Source organism: Aotus nancymaae, unplaced genomic scaffold (genome assembly GCF_030222135.1).
Source record: "Aotus nancymaae isolate 86718 unplaced genomic scaffold, 86718_ANA_hifiasm-v0.15.2.pri h1tg000031l, whole genome shotgun sequence".
NCBI lineage: Eukaryota > Metazoa > Chordata > Mammalia > Primates > Aotidae > Aotus > Aotus nancymaae.
The window spans coordinates 5,375,077-5,392,803 of NW_026988444.1; the positions used below are offsets into that span (position 1 = coordinate 5,375,077).

The 17,727-nt window shown below is 59.4% G+C and overlaps 1 non-coding gene across 1 annotated transcript; it reads left to right on the forward strand.

Annotated features, from left to right (window-relative positions):
* The first annotated feature begins 404 nt into the window (after nucleotides 1–404).
* Nucleotides 405–616, forward strand: LOC135277406 (small nucleolar RNA U3). The gene has a single exon (XR_010345008.1). It is a non-coding gene; the product is annotated as a small nucleolar RNA U3 (small nucleolar RNA).
* The last annotated feature ends 17,111 nt before the right edge of the window (nucleotides 617–17,727 follow it).

The window sequence follows — 17,727 nt, forward strand, 5'->3', positions numbered from 1 at the left end:
GGAATCCAGTTGATCAGATGTTTTAATTAAACTATGGTTGATTTTTATTTTAAGTCAACAAAAAGAAGGTCAGCAATTACTTCAAAAGACTAGAAACGGCACATGGCTCACACCTGTAATCCCAGCACTTTGGGAGACTGAGGTGGGCGGATCACCTGAGGTCAGGAGTTCAAGACCAGCCTGGACAACATAATGAAACCCCCTCTCTACTAAAAATAGAAAATTAGCTGGGCATGGGGGCGTGGTGGTGCCTGCCTATAATCCCAGCCACTTGGGAGGCTGAGGCAGGAGAATCACTTGAACCAGAGAGGCGAGGCTGCACTGAGCTGAGATCACACTACTGCACTCCAGCCTGGGCGACAGAGCAAGACTCTGTCTGGAGAAAAAAAAAAAAAAGAAGGTGAAAGAAACTGCATTCTGGGATCGTTTCTACAGCTGGTTCCTAGAGCAGTTTCTCTGGCCGTGCAGAGCGCGGCAAACCGCAGGGAGCAGGCGCAGCGTTCCCTCCTGAGCAGGCGCCCTGTCCCTGTGGCATCGCCCCAAGTGCCATTCGCCACTGATGACTGTTCTTCTCTTCCTCCGAGAGAGCAAGAGGGGAGGGTGAGGGCTGAGAGGTTTATCTTACTTGTTTATTAAAAAAGCCTAGAGACTGGAAACGTCATCACGCAGCTGCCTCTGCAGTCCTGCTTCTGTGAACACGCAGGAACTTGGTTTGCTCTAGTTAAACTTGGGTAATTTCACTCACTTGTTTCTTGCCAGAGAATAGCACTTTCTTAATGAAGAGATGAATCCTCTAAGCTCAGCTGCCAGGGTTTTTGCTTTTCAGCCAAGTTCATCACCGAGCGCTTTGGTGGCAAGTGTCCTGGAGGCGGGAAGCCAGAGGTGGGGTGAGCCGAGGTCCTTCCCTCCTGGGGTCCCAGAGGAAACATGCAGCACTGCCCCAAGTGATGGGGGGACTTTTACTGAGGTGTGGCTGGGTGTGGGGGGTCAGAAGGGGCCCCAGGAACTCAGATTCCGAAAGGGTGGGGACCTTGGTCCTCTCTGAACTGATGGGCAGGTGGAAGGGCTGCTGGTGGGCTGTGTGAGGAGGGCGGCTGCACAGTAGCCAGGGAATGGCCGAAGCCTGCCCAACCCCCGCCACCCCCAACACCCCTACCCCCCCACCCCCACCCCCCACACCCCTACCCCCCACCCCTACCCCCTCCTGTCGTCTATCACAGCTGGAGTCTCTGCTGCCCTGGCTCTGGCATTTGGAAGTGGTCCGCAGCGTCCACAGGCTCTCGGATGCGGTGCAGTGTGGAACAGCTGGAGTAGCCGTGCCTCACGCCAGGGATCTGAAGGTCTGGAGAGCCGGCCCCCTGCTCTCCATGGGCCTCACACACCCTGCCTGGCTCTGGCCAGCTGGAGCCCACGGGCAGAAGGCCTGGCCCAGATCCTGCCTCTGCCGCCTCAGCCCAGGCTGATGTCTCAGGGGCACCCAGTGACTCTTCTCCAGCCCCGAGTCCCGGGTCCAGTAAGCCCCGTGCAGCAGCTGCCCACAGGTCCCAGTCCCGCTGCCCTCCCGCCAGAGCCACGTGCAGCCAGAATGAGCTGGGCCAAGGGCCAGTGGCCTACCCACCTCCTCCACTGCGGGCACAGGCAGGAAGGAAGGGCTCCCAGTCCTCTCTTCCGGGAGGGATTCATCTCTTCATTAAGAAAGTGCTATTCTCTAGCAAAAACCAAGTGAGCGAAATTACTCAAGTTTAACCATAGGGCACGTGGGCAGGATCCCCCGGTTCTCCCAGGCCCTGTGTCCTCCAGCTAAGCCTTTGCTTCCAGCAGGAATAGAGCTGGGGGACGAGCCCCTCTCGGCCACCACACCCTGGAGGTGACAAGGACCCATCACTGGCCCCTCCAAGGCCACATTCGGGCCTTTCCCCACAGACAGGAGGGCTCCAGCATAGCTTCTCGCTGGGCTTCCCACGGTCAGCTGCTCAGAGCCTGGCCCTGGGGGTGGGACTTGGACTTCCCATGACAGCCATGGGAGCGGCCGAGCTGACCGTGTTTTCCGACCCGAGCCCACAGGTGAGGGTGTGACAGAGCACACAGCGGCCATGGCTCTGAGAGTGAAGGCAGGAGGAGGGAATGAATGAACGGAGCTTCAGAGGGTCACCAGCCGCTGTCAAGCCCAGAACCTTCCACAGGCACAAAGCCCAGGGAACACAGGCCACGTCTGCCCAGAAAACACCCTGTGTCCTTGGCGGGAGACGTCCGCTGCCGCCAGCCCCGAACCCAGACAGGCTGAGGGAAATATTGACAGACTTCTACAGCTCTTGAATATTAACAGCTTTCAGAGACCAAAAGATCTCTTCAAGTGAGTTTTTCAGGTAAAAAGACAAGGGAGGCACTGGGCAAGGAACTATTTGTGACTTTAAACACAAAAGATTCGAATCTGGAATGCACAAGCCCCTGACGTCTCTAAGCAAAGACCAATGGCTCGAAGGAAAATGAGGCAGGTGGCCAGCAGCCAGCGGTCATCCAGAGATGCGGCCTGGCCAGGAGGCAGGGGAGGCGGGGAGGTGACAGTGGGCAGTAGGGGCAGGAGAATGGAGGCCGGGGAGGTAGGGGCAGGAGGATGGAGGCCGGGGGAGGCAGGGGCAGGAGGATGGAGGCCGGGGGAGGCAGGGGCAGGAGAATGGAGGCCGGGGGAGGCAGGGGCAGGAGAATGGAGGCCCGGGGAGGCAGGGGCAGGAGAATGGAGGCTGGGGGAGGTAGGGGCAGGAGAATGGAGGCCGGGGGAGGTAGGGGCAGGAGGATGGAGGCCGGGGGAGGCAGGGGCAGGAGAATGGAGGCCGGGGGAGGCAGGGGCAGGAGAATGGAGGCCCGGGGAGGCAGGGGCAGGAGAATGGAGGCCGGGGAGGCAGGGGCAGGAGAATGGAGGCCGGGGGAGGCAGGGGCAGGAGAATGGAGGCCGGGGGAGGCAGGGGCAGGAGAATGGAGGCCGGGGGAGGTAGGGGCAGGAGAATGGAGGCCGGGGGAGGCAGGGGCAGGAGAATGGAGGCCGGGGGAGGCAGGGGCAGGAGAATGGAGGCCAGGGAGGCAGGGGCAGGAGAATGGAGGCCGGGGGAGGCAGGGGCAGGAGAATGGAGGCCGGGGAGGTAGGGGCAGGAGAATGGAGGCCGGGGAGGCAGGGGCAGGAGGATGGAGGCTGGGGGAGGTAGGGGCAGGAGAATGGAGGCCGGGGAGGTAGGGGCAGGAGAATGGAGGCCGGGGGAGGCAGGGGCAGGAGAATGGAGGCCGGGGGAGGCAGGGGCAGGAGAATGGAGGCCGGGGGAGGCAGGGGCAGGAGAATGGAGGCCGGGGGAGGTAGGGGTAGGAGGATGGAGGCCGGAGGTGTCGGGTGGGATGCCTGCTCCTATCAGAAGCACAAGGGTGCACAGCCCACAGAGGCAACTGCACAATTTCTGTCCAAATGATCTGTATCCTGCTGACACGGCTGTGGACCCCGATATTCCATTTTAGGAGTATCTGTGGACACACGCATTCCACAGCTTGCTGTGGCTGTGACAGGTCAGACATTGCCTGTGGGCTGACCATGGACAGAGCTTACATCAGAGGGAGTCCGGGAGGTGACTCAGAGTCAGTCTTACGGGTGGCACAGCAGCACCGCTAGCACACGCACACGGAAACACATCACCATCCCTGCGTGGGGGCTGAAGTGAATAAGCTACTTCTATTCTGACATATGAACCTAAAACACATATTACCTTAAGAAGCCAAGACACGTGTGTGTGAAACTAAGGCTATGTTTATATGCACACAACCTTCAACATATGCAAATGTGTCAGGAAAAAAGCCCGTCTTACGGTTAAGGGTGATGACTCTGAAAAGAGAGCAGAGGAGGGAGGCCCTGTGAGCTCTGCCCTGCACTTCAGCACCCAGCCCCGGCCCTCAGCCTTTGCCCCAACAGCTAAGCACTGGTTCCCAATCTGAACAGAGGGTCTCAGCCCCGCCGCGGGTTCCGGCACTGGGCCCCAGGCCTCTCCTTTCCCCTCCTTCTCTTTCTCCCAATCCCTCATCCCTCTCCCTCTTCCCCTCTTCTCTCTCCCCTGTGCCCCATGCTCCCTGTCTCATTTCCTGGGTGCCTCCCAGGGCCAGGCCGTATGCCTCATGGTGGAACCCTGAGATGAACAGACCCAGGCCAGGGCAGGAGACAGGCAGGGACCGCACCGCTGGCAATGGGGTCTGCCTGCGGAGGGGGTGGCCTTTGCCTCAGCCTCTAGAACGAGGTGCTTCAGGGAGGACAAAACGGGGCCTGAGTCAGGCAGGGTGACAAGGCCCCGGCGCTCCTTCTGAGCTCGCCGCTGAGGGCTGGGAGCGGCAGGTGCTGGGCTGCAGGCCTGGGACTGCTCCCCAGCACTTCTTCCAGTCTCCTCGCTTTTTAACTGAACTGTCTTGAGTTGTCATTTAACCATCAGAAGGTAATCGGTTACGGTGGGAATTGTTTTCAGCCCGAATCGTCTCACTTTGAGCAGAGAGTGCTTTCTCGTGTTGGTCATAACGCAATCCCCTTGGACTGCGGCTGTGATTAACGCAAGAGGGGAGAGGCGGGGTGAACCCCTCCGGGGAATTGGAGTGTGAGGAGGTGGCTGCGGTTTCAGGATATTCGAGCTAAGCTCGCCAGTGTTTCGTGGAGTCTCCACGACGCCATGGGCTTCGGAAACCACACTTTGTTCCAGCATTTTCCATATCGTGAATGCCCTTTATCAGGGCGGATTGTGACTCCCAGATCAGATGGTTTCACGCCAGGGAGCAGTCGCAGGAGGTTAGCGGAACTCCAGCTAAAGCCTGGCCTTGCACAGCCTCGCTGTGAGCTCCGCAGCTCTGTGGCTGGGATGGCTGGTCACTCGGTCTGAGCGGGCAGCTCCTGCCCAGCTGGTCCTTTGTCCTGCAGAGTTCAGGCTGGCCAGCTCCGCAGGACAGCAGTGTGTGGCAGGAGGACAATGCAGCACGAGCCCCACTCGGAAGTCTGTCCTGCCCTCCTGGCAGACTGAGCTGGAGGCCTGCAGTGTCCAGGGCCAGCTGCGGTCAGCAGGAGGAACTGTTCCAGCTGCATCTCAGCATCCTCACTGCCCAGCGAGGCAAGGGCCACTCCCCGGGCTGAGGGTCTGATGCGGACCAGGCTGAGTCACGGGCGGCCCTGAGCTGTGGGGCCGTGTCCAGGGAGGTTCAGTCAGCTCTGTCCTCCAGTGGCCTGAGCTTTGGACCTAATGCCCTGGAGCCAGGCTGTCCTGGGGTCTGTCCTAAGATCTAAGCATAGTGAGGAGTTCTGGGGGAGCAGACCCCAACCCTGCTGGGAGGGCGCCGTCTCCAGGGCTCAGTCTCAGGCTGCCCTCCTGGGAAGACTCCTCTCTGGACTGCCAGCAGGGGCTAGGGGCCTGGCACGTGGTCCACACTCCTCCACGCTGGGTGCCACAGCGCCGGCTGTGGCTCTGGTCCAGGGCTCCGGTAGCCTTTCTGGGTGGCAGCAAGGCCTGCTGCTCCGGGACACACTCTCTCTGAGGCTCTGGCTGGAAACTGGAGATTGCAGCAGGTGCAGCTGACCAGGAAGGGGCAGCAGGCTCCCCACATACCCATGTGCAGGTCTCCAGGGCCCCGCCACCTGCCCCAGGGTCCCTGAAAGCTTCTGGGAAAGCTCCGGGGAGCTAAGCTGCCTGTCAGGGCTTTGAAGGAGTTGGTGCCATTTGCTGGTTCTCATTTTCAAAGCCAGCGAGGCTCCGACAGCCACGGCAGCTCGGGTTTCATCCTAAGTGGAACTAGCTGGTGCGATAAGAATGAGGGCTGGTAGATGCTGAGCTGAGCCGGATCTGGTTTCTCACCCGGAGATAGACGCCCGTTGTTCACGGCTCTCCCACAGCGTTTCCCAGGGAGAGCAGAGGCCTCGGGGGAAGCAACACCCAGACCCAGGCCTGCTGAGCCGGGGGCCTCAGAAAGCCGAGCCCAGTGAGGCAGGCTGGGTTTGATTCAGGGCTGGGAGTGGGGTTCAGTGGTAACCTTTGATGGCTTCTAGAAACACAGCCAGGAGGCGGTGCTGAGGACAGAGGGGGCTGCTGTGCGCCGAAGCCGCTCGTGAGGCCAGAGACCAGCGAGGGCTGTGCACAGGGAAGTCACATGAGGAGCAAAGGGGTCCCCATTCCCTCCTCACGCCTCCACAACTGCACAGCCAGGCACAGGCCTGGACGAGGGTCTCAGCAGATGCTGGATAAGGGGCAGATCTTTCAAAAATAGCGATCCCATTTGCAAGTGGACGGTTGAGTGGCGTTGGTGTTGTGCAGCCGTCACCATCGGCACCCAAAACCCTCTCCATCTGTCCTAACAAACGCTCTGTCCCTGTTAAACATGAAGTCCCAGTCGCCTCTCCAGCCCCCTTCTAGTTTCCTTCTCTCTGATCTGACGTCGCCAGGCGCTCCTATGTGTGGAATCTTGCAGGGTTTGTCCTTTCGTGGCTGGCTCATTTCACTTGGCGTAATGGCGCCCAGGTTCACGCACGATGTGACCTGTGTCCGGATTTCCTCTCTTCGTGGCTAACATTCTGTCGCACGGAGGCAGCAGGCTTTGTTTGTCCCACTGACGTGTGGGTTGTTTCTGCCGTTGAATGATTTCAAACAGCGCCATGAAAAGGGGGTGCAAACGTCCCTTGGAGACGCCGTCTTCAATCCTTTGAGGTCTACACCCAAAGAAGAATTCCTGGCTCACGTGATAATTCCCATCAATTGAACAATGTGTCTCTCAGACGTATTCCATTGAAGAATTTGTTCCCGGATGTTTATACTAAAACCAAAAGCCAAAACATCATATCAGTCAACAGAAAATTGCTCTGGCATATGCAGAAGGACTGGGAATAGAAAGCGTTCTTTCCGACGTGATCACACCGGGTGACTTCACAGTGAACTCCGCTCAAGCCTTGAATTTGCTTCGCGTCTGCTCCAATGTGCTGGAAGTTTTGAGCATGCACACCGAGAGATAACATGAAACAGCAGATTCTTCCAAAAAAGACTCCTTTTGAAGCGAGATCCGTGATGATTGGCAATTGCAGCGGACACGCTTCCAGGAATAGCCGTGTCTGCGTGGGCGTTGAACCATCAGCCGTAGGGGCTGGTGACGCGAGGAGCATCCAGGAGACACGGGAAGCTGGTCACACTGCTCTGGACAGAAGTCAGCACTGGGGATCTGAGCCGCTGACAGTCCCAGGCTGCAGGCCATCTTGACATAAATGTTGGTCCCCCTGAGAGATGAAACGAAAAGCTTCTAAAAAATCGGCATTTTGAGTCTGACCCACAGGGTTGATCACACTTGAGGAATCTGACCCCAGGAGGCCCAGGGACAGACTGTTGGATGGATCTGATCATTGTGTTTAACCTTTGGAGACAATACCAAACCCGGCAGCGGCTGCGCCATCTGGCACCCCCCCCGGACCGGCGGTGCACCAGGGCTCCAGCTTCCCCCGGCCCTCCAGGCGCTTGCGTTCTGCAGCTTTGACTCCAGCCATCCCAGTGGATGAAGCGGACTCTCATTACGGTCTTGCTTTCCATTTCCCTGAAGACTGATGGTGATGAGCGCTTTCCCTGCGCTCACCGGCCGGGCGAGTGTCTTTGGAGGTTGCCTACTCAGGTCCTTTGAAGTGGCGGGTTATTTGACTCACCTGGAACCACTGTAGACACGCCCACCCCAGCCCCACAGTGGACAGCAGTGTTGCCAGCCCCCAGGGCCACTGTTGGGGACGTGGCTGGGGTCTAGCGGGGTGAAGGGAGGGCGCGCCCCCGGTGCTCTGATCCGCCCCCAGCACCTCTCCCGGCAGCCCCCCTACCCAAGGTCCCAAGCTTCTCGGTGACTCCCAGGAGCCTCGAGAACTCAAGGGCTGCGGTCTCTCACGGTTTGAGTTACAAACCCGGGCGGGGTTAGCGATGGGATTAACTAAATGGATGAGAAATTGCCCGTCTCTGTTTCTCCTCTTACCTTCCTTTCTGGCCAGCCCCTACTTCAGAACTGTCAAGGACTCCCCTCCTCCCCTCCTGGGACCGGGTGCTCTCAAAACTACTGAACACCAATTAATTTGTCTCATTTACATGAAAAAGTGCAGAAGATGTCTTTTTACATAATTAACTATATTTTGCAAGTCATTAAAATTCTGCAGGCCTGCCCGCAATAGCACGCTATTCACCGACCGAGATAAGTGCCTGGGGGGTGGGGGGGTGAACACAGGGGCCGCAAAGGAGCAGGCCTCACTGATGCATATTCATGAGAAGCGGCTGCCAGCTCGCTGCGCCTGTTCCCACTGCCGTGGCAGGGAGGGCCAGGAGGGCTGGGTGGGCTGCCCTGAAGAGTGGGAGGATCTCTCTCTCAGGCCACCCCTCTCCGCCCAGCCCCTGCCTTTAGCACCATCCCTGTGTGTGCAGAGGACCCAGCAAGGGCTCTGGACTGAGCAGGGGCCGCCTGCCTCCCGCCCACCTCTCTTCCATGCCACAGGCCGGCCCAAAAGAGCCACTTGTGGGTGACCCCCTTCCCAAAGGAGGGGCCTTGTCCCAAAGGGGAAGCTCCCTGTCCTGCAGGGTCTCACGCGTGCACTGTTGGGGACAATCTGTGGGATGGAGATGGAGCCCACTTACCCTGTGCCTGGCAGTGCCAGCACTGTCTCTGCAGAGCATGTCAGCCGAGGTGGGGGCTTCAAGCAGGACGTGACCCCTGCCGCGGAGCTGCCCCGTCTTCCTGCCGTGGGAGGAGGCAGGTCTGCGTGTCCCTGCAGCGTTGCGCACACTTGCTACCCAGAGCCTGCGATCTCCTCCGGGGCTTCCATCTCAGGCCGTGGCTGCTCCAGGGATGCCCGGCTCCCCCGCCTGCTCCCACGGCTTCAGCCATTCCACAAACACTACCCACCAACGGAGCCCTCCGAGGTGCCAGCAGCTCCTCTCTGCCCAGGGACCCCACAGAGAATGAGATGCAGCCCCTCCTGGCATTCAGGGCCCATTCTGTGGGGACAGCAGTGAGCAAGGGACTGGTCGGTGATGTGCCCTCAGGGGAGGGAGCTCCACGCAGGAGGAGAGCAGGCCGGGGTGATGTCGGGGCAGCCACCTGCTGAGGAAGGAAATGAGACATGCATGAGTCTGGGGTCCGCTCAGAGGAGAGAGTGGGACCTGGCGAGGTGGGGGGCTGAGTAGAGGAGGGTGGCTGGGCCGGCTCCACGGGCAGGTGCTGGGAGCAGGCAGAGGGAGGCAGGGCCGCCGCCAATCTCGTCCATCTCTAGCTCCGTGCACTGAGCTGCGTGACGTGGGCTCCTGGGGTCTGAGTAGCCCCCGGCCAGCAGCAGAGTCCCCACACCAGGCAGGCTGGTGCAGCGGTGCTGTGAAGATGGGGAGAGCAGCTCCTGCTTGACCTTGGGGAGAGAGGGCCCGCCAGCAGGTGGTAGGAAGCTCCGAGGGGCCCCTTGGGGGCTGAGAAGAGATGGGAGAGAGGGAGAATGGGAGCGTGCCAGGCCAGCCCTGAGCACCCCAACACGAGCCCTGGGAACCCCGGCAGCTCTATCCTTTCTGCAGCTCCTGGGAGGGTCTCAGGCTTCACGTGGACAACGGCACAGAGAGATCCCGGGAGGTCCCAGACTCTGTGCCCTGCTGAGTCCTTCCTGTCGGGTGGGCATGGGTGTCACCAGGGCGCAGTCCAGCTGGTCGGGGGTGGCTCTCGGCTGCCCGTGAGGTCCAAGTGGGCGCCATGCAGAGTCCAGAGCACCTGTGGGGAACTCGGCAGGGAACAGAGAGCCTCAGGCGTGACCCAGGAGTGGCCAGTGATGTACCCTCGGGGGCAGGAGTTCCACGCAGGAAGAGAGCAGGCAGGAGGGCGCTGCAAGGCAGGGGACCCTGAGGTCCAAGCCCTGACCCAAGGGCCTTCGTTCCCTGTAAACCGACCTGACCACCGAGCCCGGGGCCAGCCTCCTGCATGTGCATGCCCTCAGCCCTTTATCTCACAGAGCTGTGTCTTTGGGACACTTTAGTTAACTTAATTACATTGTCCTGCTTCTGAGGAAGCTCTCTCGCCCAGGACGGTACATATGAGAGCTACTCAGCTTTCCGCAGAATTAAAGAAACGCGAGTCTGCAGTGCGACCCTGTACCACTGGTCCTCGGGCCGAGGTGGACCAGGTGATGATGTCTGAGGGACAGTGAGCCCAGGAGCAGCCCCTCACCTCTGCTCACATCCCGGAGGCCCTGTGAGCAGCCTCAGGAGAACCGCTCCAGCAATCTCGCTGCAACCCGAGTGGCAGGCGATGCCCTTGCACCCGAGACTCCGAAACTTCGCCACCAAACCTTTTCTGCAGAAGAAAACTCAGACCAAGGTAGCCTTGCTTGTCTCTGTAGCATGCTTTTGATATGCAAATACTGCCCTGAAAACAGCCTAGAGGTTCTCCAGTGGGTTTGGTTTAATAATGACTTTGCAGGGCTGGGTGCGGTGGCTCACGCCTGTAATCCCAGTACTTTGCTGGGAGGCTGAGGCAGCCGGATCGCTGGAGGTCAGGAGTTCGAGACCAGCCTGGCCAACATGGCGAAATCCCATCTCTACCAAAAATACAAAAATTAGCCAGGTGTGATGGCACATGCCTGTAGTCCCAGCTACTTGGGAGGCCGAGGCAGGAGAATCGCTTGAACCCAGGAAGCGGAGGCTGCAGTGAGCCGAGATTGCACCACTGCACTCCAGCCTGGGTGACAGGGAGACTCCAACTCAAAAAATAAAATAAAATATAAATAAATGACCATGCAGATCTTCAGAGCAGCATAGTGAGGAACCGGAAGCGGATGCTGTTATGAAGGACACACAGGGAGCTGTCCACAGCGACGGCCTCTGAGGACGGGCTGGTGGCAGAGGCGTGGGAGGAAAGGGCTGTTGTAGGCACCATCTGTATCTCTCTCCTTCCCTACCCCCTTCTGTCTTCCTTCTTTCCTTCCTTCCTCTGCACCTTTTTGCAGTGCACATGTGTTATCTGAATTGCATAGGAGCGTAGGCTAAGCCAGCGAGGAGGCGGTGAGTGGCTCCCAGGACGCAGCAAGTGAGGGCACGAGCTTGGCATTGCCCCTCGGGCCACGCCTTCCAGCCTTGCTGCTCACGCACTCACGGCCCACTCAGAGTCAGGCACTCGGTCTCCTTTCAACAGACTGACAGCAGGACTGGGCAGGGGTGGCAGACGGGACCCCAGGGCTCACTCTGTCCTCAGGGAACCAGGAGGGAGGCCTGGGTCGAAGCCCACCTGCCACACGGCTCCTTTGAGCTCCCCAGGGCTCCCCCATCTCTAGGAAAGGGTGTCTGTCCTTGGGCACAAAGGCATGAGGCCAGAGGCTCATTCGTCCCCGGCCCCCACTGCCAGTCGCCTCTTGGGAGTTACCCACCCTCCCGCCCCTGCAGGGCCTTCTCTCTCAGGGTTCCACATGGGGTCCTGGCAGCCTCGCCCTTCTCTATGCCAGCCTGGGCCCACAGTGTGCTCAGCCGGCAGGCACGGACCCGGCCTCGGGCCTCTCGGGAAGGGCTGCTCCTGGCTGGGGTCCTAGCCCAGCTTCCAGGAAGGGTCTCTCCGGGGTGGTTCTGAGCCGGAGCCAGACCTGAGTAGATGGACCAAGGGCTTTCACGGGGCAGAAGACACCGACGGCTGCCCAGGGAGAGCAGGAGCACTGCCAGGCCAGGGCTCAGGCCAGGGGGTCTGCGGGGCGATGCCTGTGGAGGGGCCGGGAGCCGGCAAGGGGGCGAGGCCACACTTCTCCGCAGGGGTGTCTTCCTGGAGGAAACTGCAGCGGGATGGGAACGAAGGAAGAAAGTGGAGCTTCTTAAACAGGAAACCCTGAAAGAGCCAGTCCTCGAAGACAGAACCCACGTGGCTAACTGGGCCTCAGTTCAAAACAGAGGGAAGAGGCCGTGTGCCGACTGCAGGCCACACGTGTGCCCCGTGCTCCCCGAAGCCCCTGCGCTCACAGCACTCTGGGTCTTTCATCTGCCTGATGCTGCCCACACCGCCTGAAGCCACCACTCCTGGGAAATCCCGTCTCACGTCCTGGACCCAGCCATGGGCTGTGGGCTGTGCCAGCCAGTCAGAGCTCGGCAACTTTGCATCCCTCATTTTCATAGCGGACCAGAGTGGGAACCTGGTTGGGAACTTTATAAATGACGACCCCTCTCTTCGTTCTCTCAGGAGACATTTTTGTTTCATCCCAAAGGCTGCGTCTCCCTGGTTTGCAAACTGCTCAGTGGAATAAAGTCTTTTCTTTTTCTGAAAGAGAAACCTTTTCACGGCGGGCATTGCGGATCTGCTCACAATGCCCACCATGCAGGAATGGGGGACACGAGCCCGGCTCACCCCAGAGACCTGGAAGAAAAACGGGTGCTCTGCAGCATTGACTGCAGCTCCCTTGCCAACACTCGGTCTCCATGTTGGCAGGCCTGTTCTAGAACATTCCAAATCAAGTCAGGATGGTGCCCATGTGATTCAAAAGGCCGGTTCCTGGCTTAGCTCTGCTCAGGGAGCACATAAACATAAATGACAGAGCTAGAAATACAAACATAAGTTCCAGGCACCGGCACTGTCTGGGGGGCAAACTGAGCCTCGAAGGCCCCCAGGCAGGACCGTTTGCGAACACACAACCATGTGGCCTCTGCGTGATTCTGCACGACCCTCTCCGCAGGCTGTGTCAGTGTTAATTTAAGGAGCAAGAGGTGCATACACCCGTGTCCCGGGGAGTGCAGCCCGTCCTGCTCGCCAGTGTCCTCAGCTTGCAGGCCGTCGCCCCAGAGCCAGGTCACACACACGCTTCCGGTTTGGTCTGGAATCCTGTGGACCGGCCCTGCAGGTCTGAGGTCCAGAAACAGTCCCCAGAGCAGCCCCGTCCAGGCCTCGTGGGCGTTCCCTGCAGCAGCTGCGCCGATTCCTTGTCCCTTCCTTGGCCACCTGTCTCAGCGGCTGTGACCTCCTGGCCACACCTCTGCCCTTGGCCTCCTCCAGCCCCTCAGCCAGCCTGGACGCTGATTAGGGCCCTGTCTCAGTATGGGGCTCAAGGGGCACAGCATGGAGCTCCCTCGACCTCATCACCTGGGGGCCCAGACACGCCTTCCAGACCCGTCCAGGCAGCCTCCTCCTCAGGCCCTTCCTGTCTCCCCTGCCTTCCACTCCAGCGCGCCTGCAAACAGCCTGGCCAGGGCCCACCTCAGGCTGGCCTGCGGGGCAGTGCCCTCCCCGAGCACCGTGAGCCTGTGTCCTCCCCAGACCCTCTCTCCAGGGGGCCAGCGGAAAGCCCACCCTCTCCCTTCAAGGGGACTCTGTGGCCCCCAAATGAGGCCATCGCTGTCACTGCCAAACCTATGTCATGGTGGCAAGGCCTACCCAGGCCTCCTGCTGGATGGGCTCAGCTCTGGGCCACTATCTGGACCAGCGAGAGGATGCACACACCTCCAAAATCAAGCAGGAGGCAGTGAGTTCTGAATGCAGGTTTAGAAAAACATCAAGACACTGTCCCTCTGTGGAGCCCCGCCCACGTGTTCAAAGATTAACAGAGTCAGAGAGTACGCGAAAGAGACGGAGACCCTCGGTGAGTGAGACGGTGCATAGCGGAGAGCGGGAGGGCAAGCTGAGCCCTAAACCTGCAGAAGAGATCCGCCCACACAAGGGTGTCTCTCCTCCATGCTCCAGGTCCAGCAACGAGTGACCGCCATAAGCAGAGAGCACTATGCTCACGGGCCGCCTTGTCCGTCTGTGGCTGAGAATCCTCAGGCCAGGGTTTTGCTGCCCTTGACTTTGTAGGCTGGCCTGCCATCATGTTAGGTACTCAGGTGCACAGCCTGATGCTCTTGACAATGACCAATTGCTTCCACTACCCTTGTTCCAGGAGACGGCAGCATCCCGTGGACAAGGTCCACCATCCTAGTTCCAAGAGACTGTAGCATCCCGTGGAACATCCTAGTTCCAGGATACTGCAGCGTCCCGTGGACCAGGCCCACCATCCTAGTTCCAGGAGACTGCAGCGTCCCATGGACCAGGCCCACCATCCTAGTTCCAGGAGACTGCAGCGTCCCATGGACCAGGCCCACCATCCTAGTTCCAGGAGACTGCAGCATCCCGTGGACCAGGCCCACCATCCTAGTTCCAGGAGACTGTAGCATCACATGGACCAGGCCCACCATCCTAGTTCCAGGAGACTGCAGCATCCCATGGACCAGGCCCACCATCCTAGTTCCAGGAGACTGCAGCATCCCGTGGACCAGGCCCACCATCCTAGTTCCAAGAGACTGCAGCATCCCGTGGACCAGGTCCACCATCCTAGTTCCAGGAGACTGCAGCGTCCCGTGGGCCAAGCCCACCATCCTAGTTCCAGGAGACTGCAGCGTCCCGTGGACCAGGCCCACCATCCTAGTTCCAGGAGACTGCAGTGTCCCGTGGACCAGGCCCACCATCCTAGTTCCAGGAGACTGTAGCGTCACATGGACCAGGCCCATCATCCTAGTTCCAGGAGACTGGACCAGGCCCACCATCCTAGTTCCAGGAGACTGCAGCGTCCCATGGACCAGGCCCACCATCCTAGTTCCAGGAGACTGCAGTGTCCCATGGACCAGGCCCACTGTGCTTGTTTCAGGAGACTTGGATGTTACCCAGAGCTGTGCTGGGAGTCACTCGCCCTGGTTCAAGGGTGTAGGACAGATGTTGACCCCCCAAAAGTGAGAGACACACTGGAGCAGCATCCCATGGACCAGGTCCACTGCTCTTGTCCCAAGAGAGCACAGCATCCTGTGGTCCAGGCTCACTGTCCTGTTGCAGAAGAGGGCAGCATCCCACGGACCAGGTCCAGATGAGGCCAGCCTTTGTCATCCTATAAGAGGTGCTGGCCCACTTGCCTAAGGCTCAATGGTATCCCTTTGTCACCTCCTCTAGCCCAAGTCTGAGTGTGGGGTCTTCCATTCACCCTCTCTACTCCTAAGCAACAAGAGTGAGCCACAGTACAGATGAAGATGCAGAAAGGACCGGCCCAGACCTTAGCCCCTAGTCATCCCAACCCTCCTTCGAAAAGTGGTGGATAGGGCTTAAGTGTGTGAGTTTGGATTGACTCAGCCGACATTCAGTCCCTTCCCTCTCCCACTGTGGGTGGGATGCACTTTTTCCCGTCCCATTGGTCACGTGACATATTTGGGCAATGGAACATTCTCAGACTGCACCTGAGCCAAGGACCTCATGCACTTCTGCATTTTACCAGGGCTCCTGTCCATCCGTGATGTCATGAGGAAAGCATCCCTCATGAGTTGTTAGCTCTTCAGCCTGATCCCCAGAACGAACACACCTGGACCAGATTTGATCCTTAGCCTTTGTGAAAAGCCACGTGCACCCAACTTGCAGATGGTCAGAGCCTCCAGTGCAGCCTGGATCACTGGAATCCTGGTCAGCCTGCAGATCCAGGAGTGTGAGAACAAACACCGGGTCCTGCCCGCCTTGTGGTGGGGAGGCAGTGAGTCTCCAGCACTGCTGAGGCCGTGCTCATCAGTGATTTTTAGAAAGGACTCAGAATCCATATTGCCAAGTACACGGCACTAAGGTCAGCTCTTCCCGGGGCTGAAACCCAGGGAGGAGATGACACAGTTCCTGACTGACCCCTGAATTGCTCAGGAATGAAATGGCACTGGGGTTTTGTGTCTGAAACTTCAACCTGACCTCATCTTGCCCTGTGACCTCCTATCAGATATCCTGGAGGCCTGACCCAACGTGTGTCCCCTCAGACCCGGGCCCAGACCCTTAAGTTTCTGCCTCTAGCTTTCTCCAGCCCCCTCTCCAGCCCCCTCCAGCCCCCACCAGCCCCCTCCAGCCCCCACCAGCCCCCTCCAGCCCCCACCAGCCCCCTACAGCCCCCTACAGCCCCCACCAGCCCCCACCAGCCCCCACCAGCCCCCTACAACTCCCTACAGCCCCCTACAGCCCCCTACAGCCTCCACCAGCCCCTCCGGTCCCCTCCAGCCCCCACCAGCCCCCTACAGCCCCCTACAGCGCCCACCAGCCCCCACCAGCCCCCTACAACTCCCTACAGCCCCCTACAGCTCCCTCCAGCCCCCACCAGCCCCCTACAGCCCCCTACAGCGCCCACCAGCCCCCACTAGCCCCCTACAGCTCCCTACAGCCCCCTCCAACCCCAGTGCCCACTACAGACTCTGACACTTGCTCTCTTCTCTCTGAGGCCTCAGCTCAGCTCCCACCTGGTGCCATCCTCAGGCCAGGCCACTGAGGAATTTCAAAATGAGAGAGTCCTTTCTCCTCCACTTTCCTTTAAATGCCTGATGAAAGCTAAGAGTTCACAGGCCCACGTGGTGGGGCGCGGGCAGAGCACACCCTGCTAGCAGCTCAGGCTGCTGTCGACACCACTCCTGGATCTTCCCCGGCCCAGAGACACCACGAGTTCTTGTCTAGAGACTGCTTTATGAGGTTCTGTGAGGCCATCAAGGTCTTTAAGCCATCACTTCTTGTTTCTTCTGTCATCTGCCAAACCCATTTGTCACGAAAGGTCCCTGGGGGGACAGAATGTGGACCAGGCCCCTTCCCCTTGTCACAGCCCCCACAGAAGCTGCCGTCTGGGCGTGCTCAGAGGCTGTGACCCACTCTGCCAGCAATGGCCACAGTCCTCCAGGCCACACGAAGAAGGCCTGGAGTCCTCTAGAGGCTGAGGGCATCAGTGTCCACCCCAGCCAGCCCTCAAAGACATCACGGGCTGAGAGGGGGTGTTCTGTCCCCATAAGCCGAGTGAGGAGGCCTCACGGAGTCCACAGCTGCTGGAGCGGCTTAGATGCTGCCCAGAGCCATGCTGGGAGTCACTCGCCCTGGTTCAAGGGTGTAGGACAGGAGTCGACCCAAAACAGTGAGAGAAACGCCTCAGTTAATCCAGTGACCTGGGCAGGGCAAGGCCTGGACCTCCAATATCCAGGGGCCAGAGGAGAGGTTGGCACAGCCAGTTGCAAGAGAAATAATTCCGTGGGGTTTTAACTGGGAGATCCGAAGTGAAGGGGGAGCCCCGAGGCCATGGCCGTGTCCCAGCAGACGCCCCGCCACCTCTCCTCCTCCAGCCAGCCGGCCTGCCCGACCCCTGGAGCGCCCTCCTGCCAGCTCCCAGCCTGGGCCCACCCCTTGCTGGGGAGGAGAGTATATGGGAGGTGACTGAGGCTTCACGATGAGCCCCCGGGGCAATTTTAAACATGGAAAGAAACCATTCCTGTGCCCGATAAGGACCTGCGGAGGGAGGTGTGGGACTTTACGGGCACTCCATCCAGAGCTGGAGACCTGAGTCCAGAGAGGGAGGAGAGGGGCTGTGGGGAAGGAGCAGAGCCACTCCCCACTGCAGGTCACCCCGGCTTCACAAGAGTCCCAAGTGCTCCACACCCCCGGCACCTGCTCTGTTAGAGTTGTACAGAAGGAATAGCTCTGACGCCTTTCAAACCAGCAGAGCCCCCACTAGGTAAAGAAAAACTATAAATACACGCATACACACTTACACGCGTGGCTCCACAAGTCCGCTAAAACAGTGGTTCTCCAGGTGTGGGCCACAGAGCCCTGGGGTTTCCTGAGACTCTGTCAGGGACTTCTCAAGGTCAGAACTGTTTTCAGGATAATACAAAGGCAAATGTCACCTCCTCTGCCCCAACGATACAAAAGCAGCTGTCACTCGGTCTGCTGGTGTCTCAGCAGGAGTCAGGGAAG